Here is a 26319-nt window from a genome sequence, read left to right on the forward strand (position 1 = left end):
AGCAGAGTGAAAAATTTATAAAACAAGTTATTTCTGGAAATGAAGAAAAAAAAAAGGTGAAGGATTTCTGTCCTCTTTGATGATGTTTCCTTAGTATCTGAAGGGAAGAAATAAGGAGGTGGTAATTCTAAGTTTCTTTGTGAATTCTAGGTTCAGCTTTTTACTAATATACTTTCTTTTTAGTTTTAGACATTTCATATATCTGTGTGTACATAAATATGCATATATACATACACATATGTTCATATATATATGTATATTATATATAATCTTAATGATCTCTCTTTTTCTGCACACAAACATGTGCACTCATGCATTCTTACTTGACAAGAGGATCTGCAAAAATGCCACGCTTCTGCCAGCGTGGCTTTCCAAACAGGTTTCATAGAAACAGATCTTACTTACTTTTCCTTCAGCCATACATTTACTTGGTTACTTGTTGAGTTATTTACTTTGCTAGGAATTTCTGAATTTAGTAATTAGAGATGAGTAATGAGTAGATAGCCTGTGGAACAAATCAGATAAATAAAGATGTAGGAGTTCAAAAGAAGTTTCTGAAATGTTCCTACTTTAAGCTTCTCATATCTTTTGGAGATTTTGCTTTTTTTTTTTCCAATTTATTTATTTTCAGTAAAACAGTATTCATTATTTTTTCACCACACCCAGTGCTCCATGCAGGCCGTGCCCTCTATAATACCCACCACCTGGGATTTTGCTTTTTTTAAAAATTTCATTCCAGAAACCCACAGGTGGACTTCAGAGAGTTTGTGAGCTCCTTTAAATCGATATGCTACATTTTGTAATATGTTTATTTTTCTTGGGAAATTTTCTTTTTCCCCCTTGTTTTCTTTTTTGTAAAATCAGACTTCCACAATTAGCTCTGACTGTGAAAGTAGTCTATTCTGTCTACTTTAACGTGTAAAACAATAGGTTATCTATTCAGTAATAGTAATTAGAGTAATAACCACCAAATAATCTCAAACTGATTATATCTTTTAATCTTCTTAACTCTAAGAAGTAGTTTTTTTTTTTTAGACCTTCAGTTTGCTGATGATTAAATTGAAATTCAGATCCCAAACATCCTGCATAAGCTAAACTCGTTATTCCATGGTAGGCAGTGGAGCCATGCCTCTCATCTCTCCAAATCTGCAATTCATTTCAATAGACTTGTTCCTTGCCCCATCAACCATATGTTCTCCAGGAATCTCTCTCCTTCCATCTGTTTTCCTCTGTGTACAAGCACGATTAGTCCTCGAACAGCTTGTCCAACTGTGCTCGATCTCACTTCCCACCCTGGTTTCAGGTCTTCTGAACATGGAAGGTTTGAGGGCAGAGAAAACTGACACAGCAGAATTGGTATTTTTGAGTTGGCCATCAGGAAATCAGTCTGGTCATACTTCACTGCAGGGGTAAGAGTGCTGGTATAGGGGAATGGAAACATAATCAGCAGAAAGAGCTTTGTACCAGAAATTTGGAGGCAGATAAGGAAAGGAGTGAACTTGGAATAAAGCAGAGAGGAGACAGGCAAAGGGAGGGGCGGGCCAGTTAGTATCAAGGACCTCAGTTCAAGCAGGAAAGGCTTTGTATCTCATTCCTAGAGCTGCCAGACCTTCATAATGTTGGAGATCCTGATCCCAAGAGCCCTCAGTAACTCTGCCACAGTCTCTGACTATAGTCTTAAATAATCCTCTTTGGACACAGGGAAACACTTTCAAGGAAGTTGAGGCCATATCCATGTATGTACCCAACTCTCATAGGGAAATTTAAAGCATCTTAACTCATCAGTGATGCCTTTATACTGCGTGAATTCTGAGACAGCTGGAACTTTGTGAGGCTAAACCATCTTTATTATTTTCTTATTCAAACCCGAGGTCCTATATTATAGTGGGAGCATGAGTGTTTCTTCCTTCTTCCTCATCCTCTCCCTGGAGGCTTCCACCTGCCAAAACTAAGAGAAGATTTTGCAGTGGTACTTAAACCTAAAGAGGAAACAATGCTGGATTATGGTTTCTGAGGATCCTCAGCTCTATCTCATTTATTCTTTTTGTTTAAATTGAGGAATTGAGGTGCAGAAATGTCATACACCTAAAGGAGGTAGAAGCCTGGAGCCCTCAGATTTCTGACTCAGAACCATTCTTTCTATCCTGTGAAATGTTCAGTACACATTTTCTCAATAATACTACTCACTGACCAGAAAATAAGTTGGTCGCTACTGCTTATTTTTCTTGGTATTAAGTTTAATAACTATTCCATTAGTACAATAACTTATTGCCATATAAATCCATGGTTATTTGTATCAGCGCATGCACTGAACTAATCATGTCAATGTTTAGTCCTATTATGGGCCATTTAGCTCTCCTACTACATTTGATGCAAACCAGACATTGTGATTGGCCAAACTCTAGGACACAAACAGCTTCACAAAATGCACATGTTTTCCACCACTAAAGGAACAATATGCTTTGCAAATAAATGCTATTAACATTGAAGAGGCCATCCAAAACAATATAATAAAGGTGAGCAGGATATATCAACATTCCCTGCCTGCTTAGCCCTAGAACTCTGGGCAGTGGAGATGAAGAAAGGGTAGTGCTAAGAAAGGGAATGGGGTCCAGAGTTAAGTGATACTTGAATTGACCTTTTAGGTCACTGAGAGCAGATTGTAAACAAATTCTCAAAGCTATTGAAGTTTTTCTTTGAACTTTCCCCTTATGGATAGCTTATTTTAATCAGTAAGAAAACTTCTTCCCTATCTGATGAAATCCTGGAGCCCTGATCCCAAAATGTCTTTGCCTGACCCAAACTTCACTTTTTGTGGCATGTAACATGGAGAATGAAAGAGCTAAAGTTTTGCAATCCTCTCTTTCCTCTGTTGAGATGGTTAGCACTATTCAGTGACTGCCCACTCAGACTCCATCCTGTGGTAAACAAGTAAACTCTGAGCCACCGAAGTTTTGGTTCGTAAGTTATCAGATCTTAAACAGAAGCTAGCCTGTCCTAACTGGTATATTTCCCACTGTTTTCCCTAATGATAAAAAGTCTGTGGACTTCTGCACTGGAAACAGGAAGTTGAAAGAGTTATTTATATATTACCAATTTGGAATTTAAGCAGAATGGACACTGGTGTTCTAAGGCTAAGTTAGTTGAAGGCAAGAGTGCACTTCCCATTAAGAGCAAGCAAACCTGGTAAGATGAGAAAGGGAGTGGTATTTCCATTTAAACGAGGCTATGAGACCCAAGTGTTTTAGAGGAGGACATTAAGTGACACTTTCTGGAATGGCATATCATCCCAGTCATTGCTAGGACAATTTTTTTAACCTTTCTGTTTCCCCCATCTGTTAAAAAATATAATATTTATTACTGATATTTTTCTACTATTGTTACTAAGAAGATTAAATTAGTTACTGCATATAAAATACTTTGCATAATGATTGGGTTTTAGTAATAAGTTACTAAATGGAAACAATTTTATTCCAACATTTTTTTTTCCATTCCATCTCAATTCCTGTCTGAGTACGGCCATGCTTTCTTCATTAGTGTAAGAATAATTATTTTCATTTATATGAACAGCTTACCATTTATGCCTAATGATGTGTAGCACAATAGCTGTTATACATATCATTAAATGTGTGTCTGATTAACCTTCTTGTAATTTTAATTGCAACACAAAATACCTCTTGTGCATACTCAGCCATCAGAGACTGGGGCTCATGAAACATGGTTGACTGCTTTCAACCTGAAAGAATTATAGGGAACGTCGATCACACCAGCATAAGTCATACACCTGAGAACAGCAGAGCACAAAGAAAAGAACAGAGGGTTAGGAGTCATGTAGACCAAGGACTGAAACCTTTAGGTCCATCACTGTAATTTATTCAGTCTTCAGACAGCTTTTCTCTGTGAAACATGGCTAGTGATACCTATCATGTAGGATTTGTGAAGAACAGAGATGCTGTACATACAATGTTCAACAAGGATCTTGGAACACAGTAAAAAGTTTATTAGCTGTTACTATTTTTATAACTTTGGACTTTAATTAAATGGGACTTCTAGAAGCACATTGTAGTTAGCTACCTCTGCTTTACAGGTATGTTATCACATCCTCTGCTCTCATTCTCTGCAAATGCAGAATATGAGACACCAGCATGATTTGTCCAAGGTCATGTACCTTGTAAGGGAAGGAGAGAAGCTGAACCAGCTGGGTGCCCCACCTCTTCCTTTACTTCCCTCTTTCACTCAGCCTGTGCCCACTGCTGGCAAAACAACCTGAGGCATACATTCTTCTGACATTTAGTCAGTGGCATCCTGTGCCTTCCCAAAGAGAGGAAGCACATTTGAGTCAGGAGGAAATACAACTGCCAAGTAGGAAAGATATCAAAGAACAGAGGACAGCCGACCTGTTCTGGGCTGCAAATACGGCAAAAAAGCCACATCAAAATGGTTCCTTGGACCCAAGAAACTTGAGAACATTAAAAATCTGTAAGTATGAGTCACACCCCCCGTGGGAAGGAAACTAGAGCTATCTCCTATTAACCGGAACATGTCTTCATGGGGTCTGTGCCCCAAGTTTCTCCAGCCATGTCTTCTTTGGTTACCATCATCTCTGAATACTTTCTTCCTTGTTTAGAGTCTTGACCATGGCCCAGGTTAAGTATAGACTGAGTAATCTGAGCTGTCTTGGGTGAAAGCTGCACATTATCACAGTAGAGTAGCTGCTCATCAGAGGACCCCATCTGCTGTATGTAGTGTGATACTTCCTCAGAAGATTTGTGTGAACCTTGACTCAGAGCTCCATGGGAGAAGAATAGACAAGTCACACGTGACTACTCTATCTCTTTCTTGCCTGTTTTCATCTTGGCTAGGTCTTCCCTCTGAGGTCCTGAGAACAGTATATTACAGTTATTTGAGTTTTGACATAGTACTTCGCAAAGGAGAGGAATTACTTTACTTTTTAGGTGTTCCTACAAAAAATGTTATTGCAAGGATGAAATAAGAGAATGTGGGTTAATTAGACATATATTAGTGTGTGCTTAGAAAATATACTGGATATATATTAAATATGTCTAGAAAATGATAGTTTCCCTTTTTCTCTTACAAAATAAAACCTAAATCTAGAGAAATAGAGTTATAATAAATATATTCCTGATTACTTAAAAAACTGCAAGGATTAAAGATAGGAAAGGGTGTGAATTCCCCCATCATAATAAATATTTCATTTTCTACATTTATAATGTAAAATTTATAAGAAAAACAAACAAGAAAAATTCAAAAGAAGTCCGTATGGATAAGCAGTGTACCATTAGTGTGTATTGTATGAATAGGTATATCATTCATTTTAAAATTAATTTAGGGACGCCTGGGTGGTGCAGTTGGTTGGGCGACTGCCTTCGGCTCAGGGCGTGATCCTGGAGTCCCGGGATCGAGTCCCACATCAGGCTCCCAGCTCCCTGGGGAGTCTGCTTCGCTCTCTGACCTTCTCCTCGCTCATGCTCTCTCTCACTGTCTCTCTCAAATAAATAAATAAAATCTTTAAAAAAAAAATAAAAAAAAATAAATAAAATTAATTTAAATTACCTTTCAGACATCAGAAAACTTTCAATAAAGGAAGAAAAAGTAGTAGAAATTTGACATGGCTCTTTGTTAATGAATTCAGAGTACGAATGAAGTTATTTGAGGGTAAATATTTTTCTGGTTATGATAAAATCTAGGTATGATTTCTGGTGACGAGCTTGTGGTTTAGAAGATTAAAGATTTTATAGCTGGAGGAGTTATTTTTCATCATGTTCTTAGGGAAGGTCCTGGTAAAAGACTATCCCATGATTAAAACTAAAGATCCCATGATGCCCAATGATTAAAAAAATTCCAAACAGATGTATTTTGTAATAACTAAACACTTTGTCTCTTAATGTCTGTCTTCATTGCAATTATTGAACAGTAGGGAAGGAATTAACTTCTTTTTCTATATTAAGTGAAGTGTCAAAGTGAAGTGTCTGTTTAGGTTCTACAAGCTTGAAGTTCTGAAATGTCATTTTCCTGGAAGCCATATCACTCATATTACTGGGCTTAATGTGAAATATTGTATATAATTTATTTATATTAACAAGCCCATCTATCACACTACTGATGCCTCAACTAGTTTGAGAGGAATACTATGGAAATGTTGGTGTGTGCCAGGATTGCTTGTATGTGGTACTTGGTTACTCCAGGTCTGTCTGACACATAAACTGCATGGGCCTATTTCTTGAACATGATTTTCACTCGTGCTCCCATGTGCTGGTCAGGCTGGCTGGATGCATTGAGGAGAAATCTGTAACTGTTACACGCTTATCTAGGTAACAGAATTGAGGCAGTTGTACATGAATAACAGTGAATGTCGTCTACCTTGCAAGCTGCTGAGGACGATGAGATGGTCAGAGTGCCAACAAAATATTATATAGTGTAGTAAGGACTACTTTTGATTCTCTAGGTAACTTTAGAGGAATATGAGAATAATCTCCAAAGTCCTCCTAATTGCTGTCATTGCCATGGGTGTAGCTAAACTATTTAGTGTTAAGGGTCCTGCAAAAACTAAAAAAAAAAAAAAAAAAAAAAATGATGATGGTGGAGATAATGGCTGATATATATGTATATATATTAGTTATAGTATATTATTAGTTATATATCTATATATATAATAACATATATGAATGTATATGAATAAATATAGTGCATCAGTACCTGAATATATATAGTGCATCTAGGTACAATTATTATTATTATTTTTGTTTCCTTAAATTAGAACTTTTATAAACTCCTTCCCTTCCCCTATAACCCAGATTTCAGAAAGTATAGAATCATGCTCTTGTCTCATCTATCCTCATTTTACAGATGAGGAGACAGTTTCAGAAAAATGAAGTAGTTTGCCAAAGGCTAAATTTTAATCAATATAATATATAGTGTGAGAGGAGTAACTACTGAATTAGGTTAGCAAAACATTATTACATACGAGAAAGCCCTTGGGAACAGTGACAGGACAGCTTTTCTTTCCCCAGGTCATTATTCACTTTAAAAAGCAATAAATGTTCCTACCCCTCTTCATGTTTTTAAGGGCAAAGGAAGAAGTCTTCATACTTCAAAAATAAATTATTTAACCTGTACTGTGAGGCCCTGAACTTATGCTAAGAATATAGCTGTGAACAGGACAAGCATGATCCCTGCACTCAGAAATGTAGCTGTGAAAAGATAAACAATTCTGGGATGAGGACATGAGAACCTTTAGGAAGGGTGCCTATCAGAACATTAGGATGAAAATTATAAATATTTGAATTTACAATTGATCCAGGTTTTAACTATTTGAAGTAGATAAAATATGGAGGGAAAGAGAAAATCTTAGGTTGAATTGTAAGGAAATTCTCTCCAAACTCATTACTGTCAGGTTTGCAGCTTAGTTCATGTTCAGACTATGATTTGATTGTTAACACTTAGGCCTTGCTTTTTATTCAATAGAATGACCTTAAGTTCGTTAACCCTTCAAATACCTTCAAAGAGCAATTTAAGCTAATTTTAAATCAGAACCACTCTTCTTTCTGGATGAATCAAATAAAAAATAGTGTGCTCGGAAGGGGAAGTGAACCATGAGAGACTATGGACTGAAAAACAATCTGAGGGGTTTGAAGTGGCGGGGGGGTGGGAGGTTGGGGTACCAGGTGGTGGGTATTATAGAGGGCACGGCTTGCATGGAGCACTGGGTGTGGTGAAAAAATAATGAATACTGTTTTTCTGAAAATAAATAAATTGGAAAAAAGAAATAGTGTGCTCGGGGCACCTGAGTGGCTCAGTTATTAAGCATCTGTCTTCGGCTCAGGGCATGATCCCAGGTTCTGGGATCGAGCCCCACATCGGGCTTCCTGCTCAGCGGGAAGCCTGCTTCTTCCTTTTCCTCTCCCCTTGCTGTGTTTCCTCTCTCGCTGTGTCTCTCTCTGTCAAATAAATAAATAAAATCTTTAAAAAAAATAGTGTGCTCACTCCATAATTGGGTATTATGTGCTTTTTAGCAAATAAGGACAGAACAATGGATTGTCTACTATATGTCAGACCTGTGACAGAAGAATAAGGAGCATATATTCCAAAGTTATTGCCCCCCAAAACAAAACAAATTAAAATCTAACATTGGATTTTGCAAATTTAAAACTGATATAAAATGTGGATGATAGATTTTATAATGTATATTATATCATTATTATGGTTTTCCAGAGAAACAACAGGAGATACGTATATGAGAGAAAGAGAAAAGGATGGAAAGAAAGATACATATAGAAAGACTGACTCATTTTATGGAATTGGCTCATGCAGTTATGCAATTGTGGGAGCTGGCATATCTGAAATTTATAGGGCAGGGCAGCAGGCTGGAAATTCAGGCAAGGTTTCTATGATGCAGTCTTGAGGAATTCTCTTTCTATTTTGGGAAACGTTATGTTTGCTTCTAAGTCCTTCTGCTTCTAAGGTCTTCAACGGATGGGATGAGGCCTACTCATTGAGAGTAATCTGCTTTACTTAAAATCAGTTGATTGTGTTAATCATATTTGCATTTACTTTCACTGTGACATCTAGACTTTAAGTGATTGAGCACCATAGAGTATAGCCAAGTTGACACATAAAATTAACCACTGTAGTGTATGCCCAGGGTCAAGAGCGGTATTCTTGTTCCTCTGGTTGGAGGCAGAATTTTTTTTTAATAGAGTAGTCTTGAAAATTGTCAGTAATTCCCACTACTAAAGGTTATATTAGAACAGACCAGTATTTAAATTGAATAAAAGAAATAAAATGTTTTGGGGTGCCTGGGTGGCTCAGTGGTTTGGGCTGCTGCCTTCGGCTCAGGTCGTGATCTCAGGGTCCTGAGATGGAGTCCCACATCGGGCTCTCTGCTCTTCAGGGAGCCTGCTTCCCTCTCACTCTCTCTGCCTACTTGTGATCTCTCTCTGTCAAATAAATGAATAAAATCTTTTAAAAAATTAAAAAAAAAAGAAATAAAATGTTTTAAGAATTGAAAATTGGGAAAAAATGGGGATTTTGTGTTTATTATTGTATATGATTCCTAGTAATGGCTACTTTCATAACACTTGACTGCACAGACATCAATCCATGTAGAAAGACATGGACATAAATCCCTGTGTTGATGAATTATTTTGGGAGCCTGGAATCACCTTGAATTGATCAACCAGGTTACTTTAGAATATGATGTACAACATTAATTTTATTATATTATGACAAATAGGGAGAAAAGAACTGATTTACAAATGGACGACCTATCATATTGACGAATAGAAACTGCCCAAATGTAGAGAAAATGCTGATTTGGAGCAATTTACAGATATTGATGTTAATAAAAAATAGTTTTGTCATGTTAAATATAACTAGTTAAAAATTTGAAAGGATTAGGAGCTTAAAATAATTAAATGAAACTTAGAACTTAATGAGATTTTTATTAACTTCCCTTTGAACTATTTTAACTGGAAAAAAAGGCTTTTAAAAAGCATCAGCATAATTTTTTAAAAAAATACCATGTGATGCTTATCTTTGTATTTGTTTAGGTAATATCTGCTGTCTTCTTTAAGAGTAGCCATTCCAGAGTCAGGGTTTCTATATATAGCCTCTGTCATATACATGTACTTATCCCACAGAGAAATATTAGTGACCCAAAAAAAATCCCAAAAAAACAAAAAACAAAAAAAATTTGGATTCAAGATAACTGTGATTGAATTTGGGTCCATATTTATGAGAGTTTTCCACAGAAACAAAACCAACAGCACACACTGACACATAAAATTAACCATCAGAGATTCTTAATTGATTCAAACTATGAGTTAGAATAACTTGGGTAATGGTAATACAAACAAGAAAAGAAGAGGCTACAGAATCAATATGAAGTATTTTGGATCTGATATGCCTAAGTTTTATTCTTCAAGAGCTAGTCAGACCTAAGTACAAATAAAATTCTAATATTAACTGCAACAAAAAGGAAGATGTAAAAAGGAAAATGATGGTAGAGCAATAAGAGAAGAATGGAAGTGTTAGCTCAGGAGACAAAAGGTTATTTTATTTATTTATTTATCTATCTATCTATCTATTAATTTATTTATTTTTGCTGGTAACATGGTCCTATTCATTTCCTCCCTAACGGGTGCTCTCTGCTACTTTTCTGCACCATTGAGAGCAGCTGCTGAATAGTATGCAAAGCTCTGCTTGTGACTTCTCTGGCACCCACATGGTTTTCCTGAAAGCCCAGGGGGAGGTTAGTGAAGAGAAATTACCAGCACAAAACAGAGGCAGAGCTGAACTCATGATCTATAACACCGATTTGTAATCCAGTTAGCTTTGTAGGTAATCCTTCCTTACTCTCCACTGTGCCATCAAACTGGCTTCAGTGAGAGATGGAGATGTATGTATTTTTCTGACATTGACCTGTAATCAAAAGCTGTGACAATAGAGCATACTAATTCTAGTCAGCCAAGATGGTAGTTCTTTACTCGTCCTCCTTTTTCCTTCCAGAGGTTCGACATTTTATCTCCAGTCAGAGAGATGGATAGCTGAGTAACTGCAGGCTTCTGTGCATTCTGGGCAGTTGCACTAGTCCATTACTGGGTTGTTGTACTACTGCCTGCACACCCCTGTGTGCGGCATGCTCCCATTTCCTTCACCAAGGCACTTCTCTCCTCCTGTCATGTCTAGTCCCTACAACCAGTCAGGTTGAAATAGGAATAGAAAACTTATCAACTTATTCTATTCTATTTTGATTTTTTATTTATTTTGATTTATTTTTTCTATAATTTCAAGTTGTTATTTAAATTCCAGGTAGTGGAATTATATTATAATAGTGTAGTTTTTATAGTATAGTATTAGTTTCAGGGGTAGAATTTAGTGATTCATCACTTACATACCACACCTAGTGCTCATCACAAGTGTCCTCCTTAATGCCCATCACCCATCTAGCCCATCCCCCTGCCTACCTTCTTCCAACAACCCTCAGTTCTTTATAGTTAAGACTCTGAAGAAAAAAAAAAGGGGGGGCTCCTGGGTGGCTCAGTCATTAAAGTGTCTGTCTTCAGCTCAGGTCATGAGTCCAGAGTCCTGGGATTGAGTCTCACATCAGACTCCCTGCTTGGTGGGGAGCCTGCTTCTCCCTCTCCCGTTTGCCCTCCTTGTGTTCTCTCTAGCTCTCTCTGTCAAATAAATAAATAAAATCTTTGAAAAAAAAAAAAAAGAGTCTGTTTCATGGTTTGCATTTCTCTTTTTTTCTCCCATGTTCAACTGTTTCTTTTCTTAAATTCCACATCTGAGTGAAATCATATGTCATTTGTCTTTCTCTGACTAACGTATTTTGTTAAGCATTATACTCTCTAGCTCCATCTACATCTTTGTAAATGGCAAGATTTCATTATTTTTATGGCTGATTAATACTTCATTATATATGTGTGTGTATGTACACACACACACACACACACACACCACATCTTCTCTATCTATTCATTAGTTGATGGACATTTGGCCTCTTTACATAATTTGGCTATTGTTGGTAATGCTGCTGTAAACATCAGAGTGAATGTAACCCTTCAAATCAGTACTTTTCGTATCCCTTGAGTAAATACCTAGTAATGTAATTGCTGGGTCACAGTTAGTTCTATTTTTTATTTTTTGAGAAACCTCCAGGCTCTTACCCAGAACAGCTATACCAGTTTGCATTCCCACCAACAGTGTAAGAGGGTTTCCCTGTGTCTGCATTCTCACCAACATCTTGTTTCTTATATTCATTTTAGCCATTCTGACAGGTGTGAGGTGACACCTCATTGTAGTTTTGATTTGTATTTCCCTGATAATGAGTGATATTGAGCATGTTTTCATGTGTCTGTTAACCTTCTCTTTGTCTTTTTTGGAAAAATGTCTATTCATATCTTCCACCTATTTCTTAACTGGATTATTTGTTTATTTGAGTATTGAGTTTTATAAGTTCTTTATAGGTTTTGGATACTAACCTTTTATCAGATATGTCATTTGCAGATATCTTCTCCTATTGCAGAAGTTGCCTTTTCATTTTGTTGACTGTTCCCTTCACTATGCAGAAGCTTTTTATAAGTCCCAATATTTCATTTTTTGTTTTATTTCCTTTTCCTCCAGAGATACATCTAGTAAGGAATTGTTATGGTTGATGTCAAAGAGGTTATTGCCTCTGATCTCCTCTAGGATTTAGATAGTTTTCTGTCTCACATTTAGGTCTTTTATCCATTTTGAATTTATTTTTGTGTATGGCATAAGAAAGTGGTCCATTTTAATTTTTGCACATGTTACTGTCCACTTTTCCTAACCATTCATTGAAGAAACTTTTTTCCACTGGATATTCTCTCTTGCTTTGTCAAAGATTAGTCAACCATATCGTTGTAGGTCCATTTCTGGCTTTTCTTTTCTGTTCCATTGATCTCTGTGTCTGTTTTTGTGTCAGTACAATACTGTCTTGATCACTACAGCTTTGTAATACAGTATGAAATCTGGAATTGTGATGCCTTTAGCTTTGGTTTTCTTTTACAAGATTTCTTTGGCTTGAACAGACTGATAACTAATAAAGAGATAGAGTAAGTAATCAAAAATCTCCCAACAAACAAGTACCCAGGGTCAGATGTCTTCCCAAAGGAATTCTACCAAACATTTAAAGAAGAGTTAGTACCTGTTATTCTCAAACTATAACAAAAAATAGAAATGGAAGGAAAACCTTCAAACTCATTCTATGAGGCCAGCATTACCTTGAATCTAAAACCAAAGACCCATTGAGAATGATATTTGTCTTTCATAGATGGCTTTGATGATATTGAGGTATGTGCCCTCTATCCCTACACTATGAAGGGTTTTGATCAGGAAGGGATGCTGTACTTTGTCAAATGCTTTTTCAGCATCTATTGAGAGTATCATATGGTTCTTGTTCTTTCTTTTATTGATGTGTTGTATCACATTGACTGATTTGCGGATGTTGAACCAACCTTGCAGCCCTGGAATAAATCCCACTTGGTCGTGGTGAATAATCCTTTTAATGTACTATTGAATCCTATTGGCTAGTATTTTGGTGAGAATTTTCGCATCTGTGTTCATCAAGGATATTGGTCTATAGCTCTCTTTTTTGGTGGGATCCTTGTCTGGTTTTGGGATCAAGGTGATGCTGGCCTCTTAAAATGAGTTTGGAAGTTTTCCTTCCATTTCTATTTTTTGGAACAGTTTCAGGAGAATAGGAACTAGTTTTTCTTTAAATGTTTGGTAGAATTCCTCCAGGAAGCCGTCTGGCCCTGGGCTTTTGTTTGTTTGGATATTTTTAATGACTGTTTCAATCTCTTTACTGGTTATGGGTCTGTTCAGACTTTCCATTTCTTCCTGGTTCAGTTGTGGTAGTTTATATGTTTCTAGGAATGCATCCATTTCTTCCAGATTGTCAAATTTGTTGGCGTAGAGTTGCTCATAGTATGTTCTTATAATAGTTTGTATTTCTTTGGTGTGAGTTGTGATCTCTCCTCTTTCATTCATGATTTTTTTTATCTGGGTCCTTTCTCTTTTCTTTTTGATAAGTCTGGCCAGGGGTTTATCAATTTTATTAATTCTTTCAAAGAACCAGCTCCTAGTTTCGTTGATTTGTTCTATTGTTTTTTTGGTTTCTATTTCATTGATTTCTTCTCTGATCTTTATGATTTCTCTTCTCCTGCTGGGCTTAGGGTTTCTTTCTTGTTCTTTCTCCAGCTCCTTTAGGTGTAGGGTTAGATTGTGTGCCTGAGACCTTTCTTGTTTCTTGAGAAAGGCTTGTACCGCTATATATTTTCCTCTCAGGACTGCCTTTATTGTGTCCCACAGATTTTGAACCGTTGTATTTTCATTATCATTTGTTTCCTTGATCTTTTTCAATTCTTCTTTAATTTCCCGGTTGACCCATTCATTCTTTAGAAGGATGCTGTTTAGTCTCCATGTATTTGGGTTCTTTCCAAACTTCCTCCTGTGGTTGAGTTCTAGCTTCAGAGCATTGTGGTCTGAAAATATGCAGGGAATGATCCCAATCTTTTGATACTGGTTGAGTCCTGATTTAGGACCGAGGATGTGATATATTCTAGAGAATATTCCATGTGCACTAGAGAAGAATGTGTATTCTGTTGCTTTGGGATGAAATGTTTGAATATATCTGTGATGTCCATCTGGTCCAGTGTGTCATTTAAGGCTTTATTTCCTTGTTGATCTTTTCCTTGGATGATCTGTCCATTTCAGTGAGTGTTAAAGTCCACTACTATTATTGTATTATTGTTGATGTGTTTCTTTGATTTTGTTATTAATTGGTTTATATAGTTTGCTGCTCCCACATTGGGGGCATAGATATTTAAAACTGTTATATCTTCTTGTTGGACAGACCCTTTGAGTATGATATAGTGTCCTTCCTCACCTCTTATTATAGTCTTTGGCTTAAAATCTAATTGATCTGATATAAGGATTGCCACTCCTGCTTTCTTCTGATGTCCATTAGCATGGTAAATTCTTTTCCACCCCCTCACTTTAAATCTGGAGGTGTCTTCGGGCTTAAAATGAGTTTCTTGGAGGCAACATATAGATGGGTTTTGTTTTTTTATCCATTCTGATACCCTGTGTCTTTTGATTGGGGCATTTAGCCCATTAACATTCAGGGTAACTATTGAGAGATATGAATTTAGTGCCATTGTATTGCCTGTAAGGTGACTGTTACTGTATATTGTCTCTGTTCCTTTCTGATCTACCACTTGTAGGCTCTCTCTTTGCTTAGAGGAACCCTTTCAATATTTCCTGTAGAGCTGGTTTGGTATTTGCAAATTCTTTCAGTTTTTGTTTATCCTGGAAGCTTTTAATCTCTCCTTCTATTTTCAATGATAGCCTAGCTGGGTATAGTATTCTTGGCTGCATGTTTTTCTCGTTTAGTGCTCTGAAAATATCATGCCAGCTCTTTCTGGCCTGCCAGGTCTCTGTGGATAAGTCCGCTGCCAATCTAATATTTTTACCATTGTATGTTACAGACTTCTTTTCCCAGGCTGCTTTCAGGATTTTCTCTTTGTCACTAAGGCTTGTAAATTTTATTATTGGGTGACGGGGTGTGGGCCTATTCTTATTGATTTTGAGGGGGGTTCTCTGAACCTCCAGAATTTTGATGCTCGTTCCTTTTGCCATATTGGGGAAATTCTCCCCAATAATTCTCTCCAGTATACCTTCTGCTCCCCTCTCTCTTTCTTCTTCTTCTGGAATCCCAATTATTCTAATGTTGTTTGTTTCATCTTATGGTGTCACTTGTCTCTTGAATTCTCCCTTCGTGGTCCAGTAGCTGTTTGTCCCTCTTTTGCTCAGCTTCTTTATTCTCTGTCATTTGGTCTTCTATATTGCTAATTCTTTCTTCTGCCTCATTTATCCTAGCAGTGAGAGCCTCCATTTTTGATTGCACCTCATTAATAGCTTTTTTGATTTCAACTTGGTTAGATTTTAGTTCTTTTATTTCTCCAGAAAGGGCTTTTATATCTCCCGAGAGGGTTTCTTTAATATCTTCCATGCCTTTTTCAAGCCCAGCTAGAACCTTGAGAATTGTCTTCTGAACTCTAGATCTGACATATTACCAATGTCTGTATTGATTAGGTCCCGAGCCTTCGGTACTGCCTCTTTTTCTTTTTTTTGTTGTGAATTTTTCCGCCTTGTCATTTTGTCCAGCTAAGAGTATATGAAGAAGCAAGTAAATTACTAAAAGGGTGGCAAAAACCCCAGGAAAATATGCTTTAACCAAATCAGAAGAGATCCCAAATTGTGAGAGGGGAGAAAGGGGATAAAAAGAGGTTCAAAAAAAAAGAAAAAAGAAAAGAATTAAAAAAAGAAAACGAATAAAGAAAAGTGTAAAAAAGAAAAAATATATGTATTAGATATACTAGTTAAAAAACGTTAAAAAAGAAAAAGATAAAAGTTAAAAAATATTTTAGCAGAAGAAGAGAAAAAAAAATGAAAAAGAAAAAAATTAAATTAACTGCAAGACTAAAAAATCACAGGGAGAAATCCACGAGTTCCGTGCTTTGCTTTCTCCTCCTGTGGAATTCTGCTGCTCTCCTTGGTATTGAAACCGCACTCCTTGGTAGGTGAACTTGGTCTTGGCTGGATTTCTTGTTGATCTTCTGGGGTAGGGGCCTGTTGTAGTGATTCTCAAGTGTCTTTGCCCCAGGCGGAATTGCACCGCCCTTACCAGGGCCCGGGCTGAGTAATCCGCTTGGGTTTGCTTTCAGGAGCTTTTGTTCCCTGAGCGCTTTCCATAGAGTTCCGAGAGTTCCAGAGGATGGGAATACAAATGGCAGCCTCCTGGTCTCCGGCCCGGAGGAGCCGAGAGCCCGGGCCCCACTCCTCAGTGCGCCCTCAGAGAACAGCGCCCAGTAACTCCTGTCTGCCTGACCTCCGGCCGCGCTCCGAGCTCACCGAGCCTGTGGCCGGTTCCAGGTAACCCCGAGCTGTGAGCTTACTGTCGGCTCTGTCTCTGTAGCCGGCTTTCCCGTTCTAATACGCGCAAGCTCTGGGACACTCAGACACCCCTGATCCTTCTGTGACCCTGCGGAACCTGAGGCCACACTGACCCCGCGTGGGCTTTGCCTGGGTTTAGCCTCTGGAGCGATGTCCCTCAGCGGAACAGACTTTTAAAAGTCCTGATTTTGTGCTCCGTTGCTCCGCCGCTTGCCCGGAGCCAGCTCCTCCCCCCGGGGTCTATCTTCCTGTCGCTGTGGATTCACTTCTCCGCCAGTCCTACCTTTCAGAAAGTGGGTGTTTTTCTGTTTCTAGAATTGCTGTTCTTCTCTTCGATCTGCTGATGGGTTTGCAGGTGTTTGCAATCTTTAGATAAGCTATCTAGCTGATCTCCTGCTAGCTGAAGCAGTCTCAGCCTGCTACTTCTCCGCCATCTTGACTCCTCCCCAGCATCCATTTTTGATAAAAACCCTCAATGGAATAGAGATGGAAGAAACATACCTCAACATCATAAGGCTATTTCTTTTTATTTTTTTGCCATTATAATAATAAAGTTATATTTTTGTATCGTGCATTAGAGTTTCAAATAAAATATATTATTTAATGATCATATCAATCTTGTGAGATCAGAATTAAGACCTCAGTTTTCTAAATGAAGCTGAGAAAGCTTAAGTGACTTGTCCCAGTTTACATAGCCAGTGAGTGGCAGAATTTAGGTCACATGGCTTATTTTTTTAATTAATCTTTTTATTAATGTATGTTGTTTGTTTCAGGAGTACAGGTCTGTGACTCATCAGTCTTACACAATTCACAGCACTCACCATAGCACATAACCTAATAGCTGAGAGATACTAGCCAGCAGTAGATTAATGAGGTTGGGTTAGTCTTTGTTCTTAAAAACAAAGTATTAAAGGAGTGTCTATCACCCAGCCACCCTCTCCCCTCCGTCCCCACCTCCAGCAACCCTCAGTATGTGTTCTGAGATTAAGAGTCTCTTATCTTTTGTGTCCATCCCAGATCCATCCTGTTGTATGAAAGGGGAGAAGGTTATTCCTTTTTAATACAAAAGGAAGGAATTACAAATTTCAAAGATGTCCATAGAGAGAAAGTAAGCCATTAAATGCTATCAGTTTATATACTATGCATCTTGGGAAATGAACATGGAATTAGATACCATATGAAGATCCAGTAGCATTGAAGAACTTTGCAGGTTTTTGTTTTCTCACTTGGGAAGATGATTTGGTTATTTTTGAGTAAGGGGATGGATCAAATATATGTTAGCATAATTTCTAGCTGTACTCCCTCAATACTGTCTTGCAAAGACCTTGTACATTTTAACTAACAGAGATAAACAGCAACAACAAAAAATACACAGAATAGGCCTACATTCTATACTATATAAAATTTAAAAGTAGTTATATTAACTAATGGGTTCTTTTTTAATTAATATGGCAAAGCAGTCTTGTTTAATGTGTTTACATTTATTCTTCTCTTCCATAGGTTGATTGTATTTTTAATCTCCTTTCTATCTTGCCAAATTCTATTAATGAGTATATTTAAGTTCACAAAACATTAGGTTGGGAAAAATATTAACATACACACCAACTATTCGCAATTATCTAGACGTGGTTTAGCTTTCTTCCCAATCCATATGTACTAAACTTGTTCTTTTATTAAATCACAGATATTTTGTTCTAGGTAAGCATTAATTTCTTTCTTATCAGACTTTTTATGTTTCTAAAAGATTTTCACTCACAAATTGTGTGTGTGTGTGTGTGTGTGTGTGTGTGTTAATGTTGCTAATTTTGAGGAAGATATTTCAGGTTGAATTCTTTAGGAAGTATATTCTGAAATATAGGGATGCAGAAAGTTTATTAGGGAGTGTTCCTGAGATCAATACCTGTGGAAGAGAAGGGGAGGAATGAGGACTGGCTGAGTGAGAACTGCTATGAAGATTGTGGAGCTGGGATGGCCCTTTAGAGTTGTCCTCCTTTGGAGCAAAGGGACAGGGTCTTTATGCTTTCATTTGGACAATCATTGGATGGTGGCTGACCTTCTGAAGAGTGCATGACTTGAGCCAGACAGCTATATATAGCCAAGGACAATTTCTAGAGAGGGCTAATAGCTGAGAGATACTAGCCAGCAGTAGATTAATGAGGTTGGGTTAGTCTTTGTTGTTAAAAACAAAGTATTAAAGGAGAATCTTTAAACTATGTTTCAATAATTTATTTTTATCTGTACTTTTTCTTATTTATTATGTAAATGCAATTCTGTTTAAATACTTAGCACTCTTCCCAGTGCTTCTCTGAAGGTAGTTAGATACTTTTCATCTTTTCATTTTTGGGCTACTGTCTTTACATAATATTAGCAGGAAGCTGATTTAAATATACTGCAACATCCAAGTTATTTAAGCAACTGGGAAAAAGAAAGAATAAAAGGTATATATATACCCTTCTTCTTATATATATATATATCACCATGTAATTTTACCCAGTTTTACACATATTTTTCTTTAAGATTTTACCCATATTTCTCTTCCAACTAATCAAAACAAAATGCTAAAATAACCAAGTTAGTGTCAAGTGTTAGTTTTAAGCTATAATATTTTAGTATCTTTAAGTAATATCATAAATTAAAAATGTGGTTTTACGTAACAATATATTAATACTAGTGAGGAATTTTTATGACTGAAAATTTGTTCAATAAGTAAGAAAATCTGAATTTTTGCATCCGTTTATAATGTAACTTTGTTAAGTTAAAATTTAATTGAGTCTAACACTCTGTTTCCTTTGGCTCATAACTTTGAAGTCAGTCAGTCACTGTGGCCACATTTTATGATCATGCATCAGTATGGTGGTCAGCCCCAGGGAGTCACATAGACTGCAGTGTTAATCCCTCTTGTCTAATACTCAACCTGTACAACTGTGTGTGTGTGTGTGTGTGTGTGTATATATATATATATCAATGCTTCTGAGTACTTTACCTTATTTCTGCCCACTTATCATCATTTGAGGTGTTTCTTTTATTTAGAAAGTCCAACTTTTGTAGTATATAACACAGAATAAAGCACTTAATAGTGTATCAATATATCATATTCAAGGTTCAGATTCTAAAGTTAGCACATAGGGTATAAATAATGTGTGGTTAAAACTACTCTTTAAACTGGTGCATAGGCTGTACTATTTCCTTATGTATACTAACAATTGAGAACTATGGATCCAGATGAAAGGAAGCTTCTAAATCAGATGTAGATCTTAGAATCTCTCTTCAAAACACGTATCTTATTCCTAGATAAAGAACTTTAAAATGTTTCTCTTTGCCTGCAGGATTTACTTTCTCAGTTTTAAAGTTGAGTCTCTAAACTGTTAATACATCTCAATAATAGTATTTTGTTTTCAATTTGGAAAGCACTTGGCATAGTCCTGGCACACAGTAGGTGCTCTGTAAATGTTGATGGATTTGAGTCCAAGTCATTCTATTCTTTAAATAATAACACAGAAGAAAAAGAACCCTTGAAGAAATGACCAGATTAGCTCAGATAATTTCTTAAAACAAGAAAAACTGACTTTCTGTATCTAAAAGCAAGACTTTGTGTTAGGCTGTAGTATTTGAAATTGTCTTATTTGTAGGTACATATATGTATTTAAGGTAGCAAAAACGAGGTATTTAATATTTATGTACATAATGATAATAATAATAGAAAGTAATAGAAATATCATCCAAGCAGAAATTCAATAAATAAACAAGAGCACTGAATGACACATTGGACCAGATGGACTTCATAGACATATACAGGACATTCTTCCCTAAAACAGCAGAATACTCATTCTTCTCAGGTGTACATTGAACTTTCTCCAGAATAGACCACATACTGGGTCACAAATCAGGGCTCAACTGATACCAAAAGATTGAGATTATTCCCTGAATATTCTCAGACCACAATGCTTTGAAACTGGAACTCAACAACAAGAAAAAGTTTGGAAGGAATTCAAACACTTCAAAGCTAAAGACCACCCTGCTTTAGAATGTTTGGATTAACCTGGAAATTGAAGACAAACTTAAACAGTTCAGGGAAACCAATGAGAATGAAGACACTTCAGTCCAAAACCTACGGGATATGGCAAAGGTGGTCCTAAAAGGGAAATACATAGCCATGCAAGCCACTCTCAAAAAAAATGGAAAAATCCTTAATACATCAGCTCTCTTTATACCTTAAGGAACTGGAGAATCAACAACAAATTAAGCCAGCCCCCCATACAAGAAGAGTAATAATCAAGATCAGAATAGAGATCAATGAGATAGAAACTAAGGATACAGTAGAACACCTCAATGAAACTAGAAGCTGTTTTTTTTTAAAGAATCAATGAGATTGATAAATCATTTGCCAAACTAGTCCAAAAGAAAAGAGAGAGGACCCAAATTAATAAAATTATGGATGAAAAGGAAGATCATGACTAACACCAAGGAAATAGAAACAATCATCAGAAATTATTATCAACAGTTATATGCCAATAAGTTAAGCAACCTAGACAAAATGGATGCATTCCTGGAAACCTAAAACTTCCACAAGTGAATCAGGAAGAAATTGACAACATGAATAGACTGATATCTAGTAACGAGATTGAAGCAGTGATCAAATACCTCCCAAAAAACAAGAGCCCAGGACCTGATGGATTCCCTGGAGAATTCTACCAAACATTCAAGGAAGAAATAACTCCTATTCTTCTGAAGATGTTTCAAAAGATAGAAACAGAAGGAAAACTTCCAGACTCTTTTTATGAAGCCAGCATTACCCTGATCCCCAAACCAGGAAAAGACCCCACCAAAAAAGGAGAATTTCAGGTCAATATCCCTGATGAATACGGAGGCTAGGATTCTCAACAAGATCCTAGCTAGTAGGATCCAACAGTACATTTAAAAGGTCATCCACCTTTTTAACCAGGTGGGATTTATCCATGGGATGCCAGGGTAGTTCAACATTCACCAATTAACCAATGTGATAGAACAAATCAATAAGAGAAGACAGAAGAAACACATGGTCCTCTCAATTGATGCAGAAAAAGCATTTGACAAGATACAGCATCTGTTCCTGATTAAAATGATTCAAAGTATAGGGATAGAGGGAACATTCCTCAACTTCATAAAATCTATCTATGAAAAACCCACAGCGAATATTATCCTCAATGGGGAAAAGCTGACAGCCTTCCCTTTGAGATCAGGATCACAACAAGGATGTCCACTCTCCCCACTGCTATTCAGCATAGTACTAGAAGCCCTAGAAACAGCAATCAGACAACAAAAAGAAATAAATGTATTCAGATTGGCAAAGAAGTCAAACTCTCTCTCTTTGCAGATGATATGGTACTTTATATGGAAAACCCAAAAGACTCTACCCCCAAACTACTAGAATTGATACAACAATGCAGTAATGTGGCAGGATACACAATCAATGTACAGAAATCAGTTGCTTTCCTATACAATAACAATGAAAAAATAGAAAGGGAAATTAGAGAATCATTTCCATTTACTATAGCACCAAGAACCATAAGGTACCTGGCAATAAACCTAACCAAAGGGGTAAAGGATCTGCACTCAAAGAACTACAGAACACTCATGAGAGAAATTAAAGAAGACACAAAAAGATGGAAGAGCATTTCATGCTCATGGATTGGAAGAATAAACATTGTCAAAATGTCTGTACTGCCAAGAGCCATCTATACTTTGAGTGCCAGCCCGATTAAAATTCCACTGGCATTTTTCAAAGAGCTGGAACAAACAATCCTAAAATTTGTGTGGAATCAGAAGAGACCCCGATTGTTAAGGAAATGTTGAACAAGAAAAACAAAACTAGGGGCATTGCGTTGCCTGATTTCAAGCTTTACTACAAAGCTGTGATCACCAATACAGCATGGTACTGGCACAGAAACAGACACATGGACTAGTGGAACAGAGTAGAGAGCCCAGATATTGCCCCTCAACTCTATGGTCAAATAATCTATGACAAAGCAGGAAAAAAATATACAGTGGAGAAAAGACAGTCTTTTCAGTAAATGCTGCTGGGAAAATTGGACAGCTATATATAAAGAATGAAACTTGACCATTCTCTTACACCACACACAAAGATAAACTCAAAATGGATAAAAGACCTCAATGTGAGGTAGGAATCTATAAAAATCCTAGAGGAGAATGTAAGCAGTAATCTCTTTGGCATTGGCCACAGCAACTTCTTTCAACGTATGTCTCCAAAGGCAAAGGAAACAAAAGCGAAAATGAACTTTTGGGTCTTCATCAAGATCAAAAGCTTCTGCACAGCAAAGGAAACAGTCAACAACATGAATAGGTAACCCACGGAATGGGAGAAAATATTCGCAAACGACACTACAGACAAAGAACTGATACCTAAGATCTATAAAGAACTTCTCAAACTCAACACACACAAAACAGATAATCATGTAAAAAATGGGCAGAAGACATGAACAGACACTTCTCCAAAGAAGACATACAAATGGCTAACAGACACATGAAAAGATGTTCATCACCATTAGCCATCAGGGAGATTCAAATCAAAACCACATTGAAATACTACCTTACACCAGTTAGAATGGCCAAAATCAACAAGACAGTAAGCAACAAGTGTTGGAGAGGATGTGGAGACAGGGGAACCCTCTTACACTATTGGTGGAAATGAAAGTTGGTGCAGCTACTTTGAAAAAGTGTGGAGATTCCTTAAGAAATTAAAAATAGAGCTACCTGATGACCCTGCAATTGCACCATTTACCCCAAAGATACAGATGTAGTGAAAAGAAGGGTCACTTGTACCCCAATGTTCATAGCAGCAATAGCCACAGTCACCAAACTGTGGAAAGAACCAAGATGCCCTTCAATGGACGAATGGATAAAGAAGTTATGGTCTATATATACAAAGGAGTGTTTTGCCTCCATCAGAAAGGATGAATACCCAACTTTTGTAGCAACATGGACGGGACTGGAAGAGATTATGCTGCATGAAATAAGCAGAGAGAGTCAATTGTCATATGGTTTCACTTACTTGTGGAGCATAAGGTATAACACGGAGTACCTTGGGAGATGGAGAGGAAGAGTGAGTTGGGAGAAATCAGAGGGGGAGACGAACCATGAGAGACTGTAGACTCTGAGAGACAAACTGAGAATTTTGGACAGAAGGGTGGGGTGGGAGGGTTGGGGGGTGGGTGAGCCTGATGATCAATATTATGGAAGGCAGATAATTGCATGGAGCATGGGTGTGGTGCATAAACAATGAATTTTGAAACACTGAAAAAAATTAAATTAAAAAAATTTGTATTTTCAGCCTTTCAAATTTTTGCTTAACGGTGGGAGAATGTACGCATTGTTATTTTAATTAGTAGTCCTTAAGTGGTTGTAAGATTGAATGTGTTTTTATGTATTTATGACTCACTTGATATTTCTCTTCTATAAATTTTTGGCTTATATTCGGTTAGTAAGTCTTATTTATTTGTAGGAGTTCTTTCTTGAAATTAAAACTATCAGTTACATGAGTTGAAACTATCTTTTCCCAAATGGTGGTTTGTTTCAAATTTTATTTAATGTGCCCTTTATTGTACAGAAAATTTTAAGCTCAACATGGTCTAATTTATAATAATTTTAGGTTTCAATATTAAAATATTGAATATTACGTGGATATTTACTTCAAATTGTGAAGATTCATTATTTGCCAGTACCTATTGGGTTAATAGACTGAAATTATTAACAGTTCTCTATCATAATGGGTATGATGTTAAGCTTTATCTGCAGAGGGGTCTTGAAGGACATTCCAGTAGGTATAGGACTTCTTTTTGCTGTTTCTGATGTGTTTTCTTCTGCTGCTTTTTTGCTTCTGCTACATGGCTGGTCAGTGGTGCAAGTGTGGGGAAAATCTGGCAGTGCTCAGTTTTATGTCCAGAATGCTCAGTCCTTTGGCAAATCCTCTGTCCTGGCCTGTATAGTGACTGTCTTTCCAGATCTTTCAGAGTCAGAGACTACATGTTGAGACCTGCTCAAGCCTAAAAAGTCCAGTGGACTTCATGACCTGAGCCGAAGGCAGAGGCTTAACCCACTGAGCCATCGAGATGCCCTGTTCCTTATCTTTAAAACTCATCTTGGCTTCTCCTTTTCCTTTATTCTTCACACTAATTTTAGAATTATCTTCTCAAATTCTTCAAAGGTTTCTATGAAGTATCAATTGGCTTTAATTAAATACAGATTCATTTAGGGAAAATTACCATAATTACAATACTGAACCCTACCATTCATGAACATGGTATTTCTCTCCATTTATCCATGGCTTCTTTTTTTGTCTTTTATTAAAAAGTAATTATTTTCACCAAAAATTAGTCTTTGGTACTTTATATATATTTTTTGTTATTCTAATGAATAAGTTTTTTTAAAAAATATACTTCTGATGAATAAAAAGTGTTTTCATGTGTTTATTTATCATGTAAAATTAAGAAAACTTACTGAATTTTCTCATTAAACCTAACTTTTGTTTAGATATTTTCTTGCATTTCGAAGTCACTTTCATATTATTTGTTAATGATGGCAATTTCCTCTTACCATTTCCATTTTTGAAATTCCTCAGTCATCTTTTTGTTTATATTCATCCTTTAATATAATCAATACAATGTTTAATAGAGGTAGTAATAAACACTGTTGCTAGGCTCCTGATTTAAAAGAAAATCTAAAATTTGACTATTTAGTACGGTATTTACTATAATTTTTAGTCAATATCTAGGGGAACTCCCTAGTGTTACTAATTTGTTATCAGTTTTGAATCACAAAAGTTGAATTGTTTAAATGCTTTTTCTCTGTTGAGATAATTGTATGATCATATGACAGGTTGAAGTGGAAAATTATGTTAATAGATTTTCTAAAATTAAAACATCCTTTCATTACTGAATAAACCCTTCTCATCGTAAAAGGCATTTTATAACTTGATTCACCAATCATTTAGTCTGGAGTTTTCCATACAGGCTAAAAAGTTTAATTAGCTTGTAACTCTTCTTTATTATTCTGTCATTGCCCATTTTAATATCAAAGTTTCTCTAGTATCATGAAATGAGCTGGGAGTACTTTTCCTTTTTTTCTTCATAATCTGGAACAATTTGCATAACAATGAATTATTTATTAATTTAAGAGGGCTTTTCTGTGAATAGTTTTTTGACTATTAGTAATTCCATTTTCTTCACAGTTACACATTTTCTCAGTCTTTCTATACCAGTGCAACTGAATTTTCATAATTTGTATTTTCCTGAAAGGATATACAATTTATCTACATGTTCATACATTTCTTCATAGTATTTCTAATCTGTTTTTACACATCTGTCTTTACAATCCCTCATAATTTTTGTTTGTATCTTTGCTTACCAGTCAATATTTCTAAATAAATTTTTTCTCAAAGATTTCTCTTGGCTTCACTGATACTTTCTACTCATTTTTTACTTTTTTCAGTTTTCTGCTTTTAACATCGGACCTTCCCTTGTTTTCTTTTTAGGTTAGCTGTCATTTCTTGTGTGTGTCAAAATTTTTTATCCAATTTTTAGGTCATAAGTATGTCTTTTGAAGACTATATTCTGTGCTGCACTAGCTATATCCTACAAATTTTGATGCATTGCAATTAAATTGTTCAGTTTTAAGTATTTTATTATTTCCTTTGTGATTCATTCTTTGACCAAAGACATATTTACAAATGTAATTTAAATTTTCAAATGTATTTGTGCATCATAGACTTTTTAATTCTAATTCCATTGCATTTTACAAGAGGATTTGTTTGATCATGGA

At 36.4% G+C, this 26319-nt stretch overlaps 1 long non-coding RNA gene across 1 annotated transcript in view; it reads right to left on the reverse strand.

Annotated features, from left to right (window-relative positions):
* Positions 1 to 446: 446 nt before the first annotated feature.
* The window catches only part of LOC122901863, a 46923-nt gene continuing 21050 nt past the window's right edge, over positions 447 to 26319 (reverse strand). Inside the window, exons 2-3 of the long non-coding RNA XR_006383695.1 lie at positions 3675 to 3784; positions 447 to 505 (exon numbers count right to left, since the gene is read on the reverse strand). This is a non-coding gene — a long non-coding RNA (uncharacterized LOC122901863). The remainder of the gene's footprint in view (positions 506 to 3674; positions 3785 to 26319) is intronic.

The sequence above is a fragment of the Neovison vison genome, chromosome 3, assembly GCF_020171115.1.
Source record: "Neovison vison isolate M4711 chromosome 3, ASM_NN_V1, whole genome shotgun sequence".
NCBI classification, from domain to species: domain Eukaryota; kingdom Metazoa; phylum Chordata; class Mammalia; order Carnivora; family Mustelidae; genus Neogale; species Neogale vison.